Source organism: Triticum dicoccoides, chromosome 5A, assembly GCF_002162155.2.
Source record: "Triticum dicoccoides isolate Atlit2015 ecotype Zavitan chromosome 5A, WEW_v2.0, whole genome shotgun sequence".
NCBI lineage: Eukaryota > Viridiplantae > Streptophyta > Magnoliopsida > Poales > Poaceae > Triticum > Triticum dicoccoides.
In genome coordinates, this window is record NC_041388.1 from 713,767,890 (window position 1) to 713,779,261 (window position 11,372).

An 11,372-nucleotide genomic window follows, 5' to 3' on the forward strand; every position below is an offset into this window, starting at 1 on the left:
TGTGGTGGTTTTATTTTATAGAAATTAACGAACTCTCATGCTTCACTTATATCATTTTGAGAGTCTTTAGAACAGCATGGTAGTTTGCTTTGGTTATGAAACTAGTCCTAATATGATGGGCATCCAAGAGGGATATAATAAAAACTTTCATATAAAGTGCATTGAATACTATGAGATGTTTGATACTTGATGATTGTTTTGAGATATGGAGATGGTAATATTAGAGTCATGCTAGTGACTAGTTGTGAATTTGAGAGATACTTGTGTTAAAGTTTGTGATTCCCGTAGCATGCACGTATGGTGAACCGTTATGTGATGAAGTCGAAGCATGATTTATTTATTGATTGTCTTCCTTATGGGTGGCGGTCGGGGACGAGCGATGGTCTTTTCCTACCAATCTATCCCCCTAGGAGCATGCGTGTAGTACTTTGTTTTGATAACTAATAGATTTTTGCAATAAGTATGTGAGTTCTTTATGACTAATGTTGAGTCCATGGATTATACGCACTCTCACCCTTCCACCATTGCTAGCCTCTCTAGTACCGCGCAACTTTCGCCGGTACCTTAAACCCACCATATACCTTCCTCAAAACAGCCACCATACCTACCTATAATGGCATTTCCATAGCCATTCCGAGATATATTGCCATGCAACTTTCCACCGTTTCGTTATTATGACACGCTTCATCATTGTCATATTGCTCTGCATGATCATGTAGTTGACATTGTATTTGTGGCAAAGCCACCGTTCGTAATTCTTTCATACATGTAACTCATGGGTCAATGCACATCCCGATACACCGCCGGAGGCATTCATATAGAGTCATATTTTGTTCTAAGTATCGAGTTGTAATTCTTGAGTTGTAAGTAAATGAAAGTGTGATGATCATCATTATTAGAGCATTATCCCAGTGAGGAAAGGATGATGGAGACTATGATTCCCTCATAAGTCGGGATGAGACTCCAGATGAAAACGAAAAAAAGAGAAAAAAAGATGCCATAAAAAAGAGAAAAGTCCCAAATAAAAAAATAAAAAATAAAAAAAATGAGAGAAGGGGCAATGCTACTATCCTTTTACCACACTTGTGCTTCAAAGTAGCACCATGATCTTCATGATAGAGAGTCTCCTCTGTTGTCACTTTCATATACTAGTGGTAATCTTTCATTATAGAACTTGGCTTGTATATTCCAATGATGGGCTTCCTCAAAATGCCCTAGGTCTTCGTGAGCAAGCGAGTTGGATGCACACCCACTAGTTTCTTTTGTTGAGCTTTCATACATTTATAGCTCTAGTGCATCTGTTGCATGGCAATCCCTACTCACTCACATTGATATCTATTGATGGGCATCTCCATAGCCCGTTGATACGCCTAGTTGATGTGAGACTATCTTCTCCTTTTTGTCTTCTCCACAACCACCATTCTATTCCACCTATAGTGCTAAGTCCATGGCTCACGCTCATGTATTGCGTGAAGATTGAAAAAGTTTGAGAACATCAAAAGTATGAAACAATTGCTTGGCTTGTCATCGGGGTTGTGCATGATTTAAATATTTTGTGTGATGAAGATAGAGCATAGCCAGACTATATGATTTTGTTGGGATAGCTTTCTTTGGCCATGTTATTTTGAGAAGACATGATTACTTCATTAGTATGCTTGAAGTATTATTGTTTTTATGTCAATATTAAACTTTTGTCTTGAATCTTATGGATCTGAATATTCTTGCCACAATAAAGAAGATTACATTGAGAAATATGCTAGGTAGCATTCCACATCAAAAATTCTATTTTTATCATTTACCTACTCGAGGACGAGCAGGAATTAAGCTTGGGGATGCTTGATACGTCTCCAACGTATCTATAACTTTTTATTGTTCCATGCTATTATATTATCAACCTTGGATGTTTTATATGCATTTATATGCTATTTTATATGATTTTTGGGACTAACCTATTAACCTAGAGCCCAGTGCCAGTTTCTGTTTTTTCCTTGTTTTTGAGTTTTACAGAAAAGGAATACCAAACGGAGTCCAATTGGCGTGCCAATTTTTGACGATTTTTTATGGACCAAAAGAAGACCCCGTAGTAAAAGAGTTGTGCCAGGAGAGTCTCAGGCTGTCCACGAGGGTGGGGGGCATGCCCACCCCCCTGGGCGTGGGCCCCTGCCTCCTGGACAACCCGGAGACCCCCCTGACATGAGACCTACGACAAAAAATCCTATAAATGATGAAACCTCCAGAAAACACAATAGATCGGGAGTTCCGCCGCCAGAAGCCTCCGTAGCCACCGAAAACCAATCTAGACCCATTCCGGCACCTTGCCGGAGGGGGAAATCCCTCTCCCGTGGCCATCTTCATCATCCCGGTGCTCTCCATGACGAGGAGGGAGTAGTTCTCCCTCGGGGCTGAGGGTATGTACCAGTAGCTATGTGTTTGATCTCTCTCTCTCTCTCGTGTACTTGAGGTGTTACGATCTTGATGTATCGCAAGCTTTGCTATTATAGTTGGATCTTATGATGTTTCTCCCCCTCTACTCTCTTGTAATGGATTGAGTTTTCCCTTTGAAGTTATCTTATCGGATTGAGTCTTTAAGGATTTGAGAACACTTGATGTATGTCTTGCGTGGGATACCCGTGGTGACAATGGGGTATTCTATTGATCCACTTGATGTATGTTTTGGTGATCAACTTGCGGGTTCCTCCCATGAACCTATGCATAGGGGTTGGCACACGTTTCGTCTTGACTCTCCGGTAGAAACTTTGGGGTTGATTTGTGTCTTAAGGTGTTATTCTAGTACAAACTCTATGATAGATCGAACGAAAAGAATAGCTTCATGTTATTTTACTATGGACTCTTGAATAGATCGATCAGAAAGGATAACTTTGAGGTGGTTTCGTACCCTACCATAATCTCTTCGTTTGTTCTCCGCTATTAGTGACTTTGGAGTGACTCTTTGTTGCATGTTGAGGGATAGTTATATGACCCAATTATGTTATTATTGTTGAGGGAACTTGCACTAGTGAAAGTATGAACCCTAGGCCTTGTTTCAACGCATTGCAATACCGTTTGTGCTCACTTTTATCATTAGTTACCTTGCTGTATTTATATTTTCAGATTACAAAAAGCATTATCTACTATCTATATTGCACCTGTATCACCATCTCTTCTCCGAACTAGTGCACCTATACAATTTACCATTGTATTGGGTGTGTTGGGGACACAAGAGACTCTTTGTTATTTGGTTGCAGAGTTGCTTGAGAGAGACCATCTTCATCCTACACCTCCTATGGATTGATAAACCTTAGGTCATCCACTTGAGGGAAATTTGCTACTGTCCTACAAACCTCTGCACTTGGAGGCCCAACAGCGTCTACAAGAAGAAGGTTGTGTAGTAGACATCAAGGAGGCGTACGACGGAGCCCCGGCGGACGCAGCCATCCCTGACGAGATGCCATAGGGGCTGATGAGCTTGACCTCCATTGTGTGCAGGCCGTCGGACAGCACCAGCGAGTACCGCTCGACCCTGCCGCCTGGCATGCCGTGGCGGACCGCTCGACCCTACCTGCATCACCACCGGCGCCATGTGCCACGCCTTACTCTCCGCCCCTACAAGTCCTCCACTAGCGCGGCCTTCCGCAGCACCACCTCGTACACTGCTTCCTTTGTTGTCGTCCGCGCCGCCACTAGGCTCGCCCTCGGGGTCGCCGTGTCTCCCCGCCTCCACGCCGTGACAGGGAGCAGCCCGGGCTGGTCGCCGGGATGGGCCTGGTCGGCTGGGTGGTGGAGGAAGGATGTGCGTGCGTGCGGCCTACAGGACGTGTACACGATGGAGGATCCCGCCATGGATCAGGGAGAGGGATAGACGGGACGACAGATTGGAGAATAAACGGGAGGGGATCCCGGCAGGAGAGGAGAGGAGGTGGAGGGAATCTGGATCGGGGATGGGTGCGGTGTGGGGGTGCACTGGGACAGTTGGTGGGGTGGGTAATGGATCAGGGTGGTCTGGTGTGGGACTGACGCACTGTGCTAGCGATGGCGAGGGTGTCTCACCGGTGCTACGGTTATCCAATTAGTAGTGGCGTAGGTTTACGACCCACTCTATTGTTATGGTTTGTCCGCGGGGCACAGTCGGGAATTATTTACCAGTAGCGTGCCCAAAAAAACCAGCATTGCTGCTAAGCCATACCAGTAGCGTGCTTTGTACCCAGCGCTACTGGTAATTACCAATAGCGTGGGGACACAAACAAACGCTACTGATAAACTTCTATGTATAAGCATTTTCCTAGTAGAGTATCTACTATACGACTCATGTTCGACCTTTCGGTCTCTCGTGTTCCGAGGCCATGTCTGTACATGCTAGGCTCGTCAAGTCAACCTAAGTGTTTTGCATGTGTAAATCTGGCTTACACCCATTGTATTTGAACATTAGAATCTATCACACCCAATCATCATGTGATGCTTCAAAACAACGAACCTTCGCAACAGTGCATAGTTAGTGGGGACACTTTCTTGAAATTTTAGCGAGGGATCATCTTATTTATGCTACCGTCGTTCTAAGCAAATAAGATGTAAAAACATGATAACAATCACATGCAATCAAATAGTGACATGATATGGCCAATATCATTTTGCTCCTTTTGATCTCCATCTTTGGGGCGCAATGATCATCATCATCACCGGCATGACACCATGATCTCCATCATCATGATCTCCATCATCGTGTCTTCATGAAATTGTCTCGCCAACTATTACTTCTACTACTATGGCTAACGGTTAGCAATAAAGTAAAGTAATTACATGGTGTTTTCATTGACACGCAGGTCATACAATAAATTAAGACAACTCCTATGGCTCCTGCCGGTTGTCATACTCATCGACATGCAAGTCGTGATTCCTATTACAAGAACATGATCAATCTCATACATCACATATATCATTCATCACATCCTTTTGGCCATATCACATCACACGGCATATGCTGCAAGAACAAGTTAGACGTCCTCTAATTGTTGTTGCAAATTTTTACGTGGCTGCTATAGGTTTCTAGCAAGAACGTTTCTTACCTACGCCAAAACCACAACGTGATATGCCCATTTCTATTTACCCTTCATAAGGACCCTTTTCATCGAATCCGATCTGACTAAAGTGGGAGAGATAGACACCCGCTAGCCACCTTATGCAACTAGTGCATGTCAGTCAGTGGAACCAGTCTCATGTAAGCATATGTGTAAGGTCGGTCCGGGCCGCTTCATCCCATGATGCCGCCGAATCAAAATAAGACTAGTAACGGCAAGTAAATTGACAAAATCGACGCCCACAACATCATGTGTTCTACTCGTGCATAGAAACTACGCATAGACCTAGCTCATGATGCCACTGTTGGGGATCGTTGCAGAAATTAAAAAATTCTACGCATCACCAAGATCAATCTATGGAGAGACTGGCAATGAGAGAGAGGGGAGTGTATCTTCATACCCTTGAAGATCGCGAAACGGAAGCGTTACAAGAACGCGGATGAAGGAGTCGTACTGCAGCGATTTAGATCGCAGTTGATTCCGATCTAAGCGCCGACCAATGGCGCCTCTGTGTTCAAAACACGTACAGCCCGAGGACGTCTCCTCCTCCTTGATCCAGAAAGGGGAGAGGAGAAGTTGAGGAAGAACTTCGGCAGCACGACGCCGTGGTGGTGGAGCTTGCAGTTCTCCGGCAGGGCTTCGCTAATCACTACTACTACTACGGAGGTGTTGGGGAGGGAGAGGGTTGCGCCAGGGGAAGGGTGCGGCAGCCTTCCCACCTCCCCTCTATTTATAGGGGCAATGGAGAGGGGTCGGCCCCTCCAGATGGATCTAGAGGGGGCGACGGCCAAGGGGAGGTGGCTTGCCCGCCAAGCCAAGGGGGCGCCCCCTTTAGGGTTTCCCCTAAACCCTAGGCGCATGGGCCCTAGGGGGGTTTGGCGCCCAGCCCACCTAGGAGCTGGTTCCCCTCCATATTCAGCCCATAGGGCCCTCCGGGGCAGGTGGACCCTCCCGGTGGACCTCCGGAACCCTTTCGGTGATCCCGATACAATACCGATAAACCCCCGAACACTTCCGGCGACCGAATAAGGACTTCCCATATATTAATCTTTATCTCCAGACCATTCCGGAACTCCTCGTGACATCCGGGATCTCATCCGGGACTCCAAACAACATTCGGTAACCGCATACTAATTCCCATAACAACTCTAGCATCACCGAACCTTAAGTGTGTAGACCCTATGGGTTCGGGAACCATGTAGACATGACCGAGACATCTCTCCGGCCAATAACCAACAGCGGGATCTGGATACCCATGTTGGCTCCTACATGTTCCACGATGATCTCATCGGATGAACCACGATGTCGAGGATTCAATCAATCCCGTATACAATTCCCTTTGTCAATCGGTACGTTACTTGCCTGAGATTCGATCGTCGATATCCCAATACCTCGTTCAATCTCGTTACCGGCAAGTCATTTTACTCGTTCCATAATGCATGATCCTGTGAGTAACTGTTTAGACACAATGAGCTCATTATGATGATGCATTACCGAGTGGGCCTAGAGATACCTCTCCGTCATACAGAGTGACAAATCCCAGTCTCGATTCGTGCCAACCCAGTAGACACTTTCGGAGATACCCGTAGTGCACCTTTATAGCCACCCAGTTATGTTGTGACGTTTGGCACACCCAAAGCATTCCTACAGTATCCAGGAGTTGCACAATCCCATTGTCTAAGAAAAAGATACTTGACATAAGAAAAGCTTTAGCAGACGAACTACACGATCTTGTGCTATGCTTAGGATTGGGTCTTGTCCATCACATCATTCTCCTAATGACGTGATCCCGTTATCAATGACATCCAATGTCCATGGTCACACTAGTAGAAAAAGGGTCAAACGTGAAGCACATTAGTGCCGGTTTGTATTTGAGCCGGTACTAATGGTACCATTAGTGCCGGTTCGAACGGATTTGCATTAATGCCGGTTCGTGTTGAACCTTTAGTACCGGTTCGTGGCACGAACCGGTACTAAAGGTCTAACCTTTAGTACCGGTTCATGCCACGAACCGGTACTAAAGGTCCCATTTACAAACTCTACCCCCCCCCTGTGGATCGCCTTTTCAGTTTAAAAAAAATAAAAGAAAATAATGGAAATGTCAAAAAAATAAAAGAAAATAAGTTTCTCATGTGATATGTGGTCTAGTTGTTGGGAAAATTTGCAAATGTGAATTTTGACTTTATTTGCAAAATCTCTCTAAAATTTGTAAAAATGGGCATAACTTTTGCATACTAACTCGGATGAAAAAGTTTTTTATATGAAAAATCATCTACTCGAAAAGTTACATCCGAATTTAATCGGGGGAACCCCGTTAAACATTTGCAAAATCCTCAAAAACTTAATAGAAAAAAGTTATGGGGCTTTTAAGATCTAGAGTGGAAAAAATTGAAAAATATTCAAACAATGGGCAAACTGTGGTCAAACAATGGTCAAACTAATTATTCTAGAATATTAGTGTTACTAAATAATTATTTTAGTTATTTCAATTTTGGTCAAATCTGGTCAAACTGTGGTCAAACAATGGTCAAAGTAATTATTCAAGAAATATTAGTGTTACTAAATAATTATTGTTTTTTAAAACAATAGTTTCAAACTCAAACAGTGAAATGTGTCACTTCATGCTCAAGCAAAATTCCTGAAGGTTAATAGGATTGACATCTTACTATTGTCAGGAAAACAACAAGTGCAGACTCGGAAACGAAGGAGAATAGAACCTGAAAGTTAAGCGTGCTCGGGCTGGAGTAGTGAGAGGGATGGGTGACCGGTCGGGAAGTTAGATGATTTGGAATGAGTGATCCACACTTGAGCAGTTAAGAGAGGTAATTAGAGACTAAATCATCGAATAATTCAGAAAAATTAAAAATAAAAAAAATTCAAAAAAAACCTTTAGTACCGGTTGGTAACACCAACCGGTACTAAAGGTCCCCCGTACCAGGGCGCGAGCTCACGCCACGTGGTGGCACTTTAGCGCCGGTTCGTGCCGAACCGGTACTAAGGGGGGGGGGCCTTTAGTGCCGAAACTTTAGTGCTGGTTCCATAATCGGCACTAAAGGCCCTTACAAACCGGTACTAATGGTCCATTTTCTACTAGTGTCAGGAAACCGTAACCATCTATTGATCAACGAGCTAGTCAACTAGAGGCTCACTAGGGACATGTTGTGGTCTATGTATTCACACATGTATTACGATTTTTGGATAACACAATTATAGCATGAACAACAGACAATTATCATGAACAAGGAAATATAATAATAACCATTTTATTATTGCCTCTAGGGCATATTTCCAACATATTTAATGAATTTTTAAAGACCAAATCTGAATTAATTAACTTTACCATATGTCACTCAATCATATTAATTAATATTTCCATACATCATCTTCTCTACTCATCTAAAACATTGGTAAGGTTCCTTTTCCTACCGGCTGACCGCGTTCCATGTGGTCCTTCGTCCATCCTCCCCCTCCCCGCTAGTTTTTCTGTCCCTTCCTTCCTAATAGCAGGTCTTTTCCGTCCCTCCTAAAATCTCGCGTTTAGTTTCCGTTCTCACCTCCTGTCGTTTTTGTCCCTCCTAAAATTTTGTGGTTAGTTTCCATCGGTAGACCACCAATGGTTGCTCCCAAACCATGGTCCATGTCTAAAATTTCGTGGTCCATATCTATCCAGTTTCCCCTCGCATACCCATCGCTCTATATTCACCACAAAAAGCATTCAAATCATGCACGACCCCGATGACAAGCTGAGAAATTGGTTCATACTTTTTAACGCACTTCAGCCTTTTCAACCCTCACGCAATACATGAGCGCAAGCCATGGACATAGCACTATGGGTGGAATAGAATATGATGATGGAGGTTTGTGTAAGAAGGCAAAAAAGGAGAAAGTATCACATCGACGCGCCTAATCAACGGGCTATGGAGATGCCCATCAATTGATGTCAATGTGAGGAGTAGGGATTGCCATGCAACGGGTGCACTAGAGCTATAAGTGTATGAAAGCTCAAACTGAAACTAAGTGGGTGTGCATCCAACTTGCTTGCTCAGGAAGACCTATGGCATTTGAGGAAGCCCATCTTTGGAATATACAAGCCAAGTTCTATAATGAAAATTCCCACTAGTATATGAAAGTGATAACTCAAAAGACTCTCTATATGAAGAACATGGTGCTACTCTGAAGCACAGGTGTGGCAAAAGGATAGTAACATTGCCCCTTCTCTCTTTTTCTCTCATTTTTTTCCTTTTTTTGTTTTGGTGGGCTTCTTTGGCCTCTCTTTTTTATTTGGGCTTCTTTGGCCTCTTTTATTTATTTTTAAAGGCCGGAGTCTCATCCCGACTTGTGGGGGAATCATAGCCTCCATCATCCTTTCCTCACTAGGGCAATGCTCTAATAATGATGATCATCACACTTTTATTTACTTACAACTCGATACTAGAACAAAGATATGACTCTATATGAATGCCTCTGGCGGTGTACCGGGATGTGCAATGATCTAGCGTAGCAATGACATCACAAAATGGACAAGCCATGAAAACATCATGCTAGCAATATGACAATAAATGCTCAAGTCATGTATAGTACCGGGATGTGCATGTGGAGTCTAACGTTATATGTTAGACGCACTGATTTTGAATCATTAGAATATCTATGCCCCGTTGCAACGCACGGGCAATTACCTAGTCAAAATTACATTAATTAACATTGTCCATCGTAAAAAACACGCTGACCCGGGCTCCCACAGCGCCTCCCCTAGGTTTCTATGCCCGTCGTCGCTCGACTTCCATTATCCCCCGAAGCCGCAGCCGAGGCTCCACCCCTTCCTCCATACTTCGGCTACAGTCGCTAGCCCACGCATGCCACCTGCTCTTCAGGCGCTGCCGCCGCCCGAAGCGAGTTGTGTGTCGTCCAGGCCTCAATGCGTTGTTGCCGCCCATGCATGTCGTCTGCCCCTGCACGCCTCCACACGCCGCTGACGGGTTTGCTCTTTGCCGATGGGATCATCACAAGGTGAGTTGAATCAACCTGGCCCGCAATGCGGTGATTGGGAGATGGGAACTTCGGTTGCATATGGAGATTGACTGAATTGGTCTGCATGTCTGCTCGCCCTGACGCCCTTGGGCTTAGATCTCGCGGGCCTGTATTCGACCCACACGGTTGTTTATTACTACCCCAAAGCATCTTTAGTTTTAAGTAATCACCTCGGTTGGTACTGGCCATGATCAATTTCTTAGTAGTTAGCTACGGGCAGTAGATTTTTGAATCGTTATGTTCAACACATCAAGACACGCTTCAACTCCATCCGTGATCAAGTCAAGGAGGGAGACATAGAGATTTGCAAAATATTCGAATCTCACCCACGCGTAGAGGTTTTTTGCGTTTTATAAACAGAAACAAAATAAAGAAATGGGCCGGCCCAGTGCGGTGGAACGGGTATGCACCTGATTGCCGAAACAACTAAAACAGGCGCTTAAGGCGCCGTTTAGGAATTGCCAAGAAATAGGCACAAAGAAAAAGAAAAAGAAAATAAAAAGAGAAAGGGAATGGGCCTAGCCCATTTCATGGAGGGATAGGAGGGAGAAGGTTTGCCTAAATGGAGGGTTTGGGCCTGATTCAGATTTTCTGAAGAAAAAAATTAAAGATTTTTTGTATTATATCATAGGAATAATATCTTCAAAAATAATCATAGGAAAATGATTATTGATTACATTTTTGCTAAAGCACATCTAGATGTGCCATAAGTATTGCACATCTAAGTGAGTGAATCAAGTATAAAAAGAAAAGGAAAAAAGAGAAAGAAATTATTCACACGAATCTCAATTTAAGATCAATGACATATGATCTGAATGTTGCAGACCCATTGACTAAGCCTTTTCCACGAGCAAAACATGATCGGCACAAAGACTCCATGGGCGTTAGAATCATTACAATGTAATATAGATTGTGGACTCTAGTACAAGTGGGAGACTGAAGGAAATATACCCTAGAAGCAATAATAAAGTTGTTATTTTATATTTCCTTATTCATGATAAATGTGTATTAGTCATGCTAGAATTGTATTGACCGGAAACCTTAATACATGTGTGAATACATAGACAAAACACTGAGTCCCTAGTGAGCATCTGCTTGACTAGCTCGTTGATCAAAGATGGTTAAGGTTTCCTAACCATGGACATGAGTTGTCATTTTATAACGGGATCACATCATTGGGAGAATGATGTGATGGACATGACCCATCCGTTAGCTTAGCATATTGATCATTCAGTTTTATTGATATTGCTTTCTTCATGTCAAATACATATT

At 43.6% G+C, this 11,372-nt stretch overlaps 1 non-coding gene across 1 annotated transcript; it reads left to right on the forward strand.

Moving 5' to 3' along the window:
- The first annotated feature begins 10,115 nt into the window (after window positions 1-10,115).
- LOC119304701 lies at window positions 10,116-10,226 on the forward strand. The gene has a single exon (XR_005148420.1). It is a non-coding gene; the product is annotated as a small nucleolar RNA snoR100 (small nucleolar RNA).
- The last annotated feature ends 1,146 nt before the right edge of the window (window positions 10,227-11,372 follow it).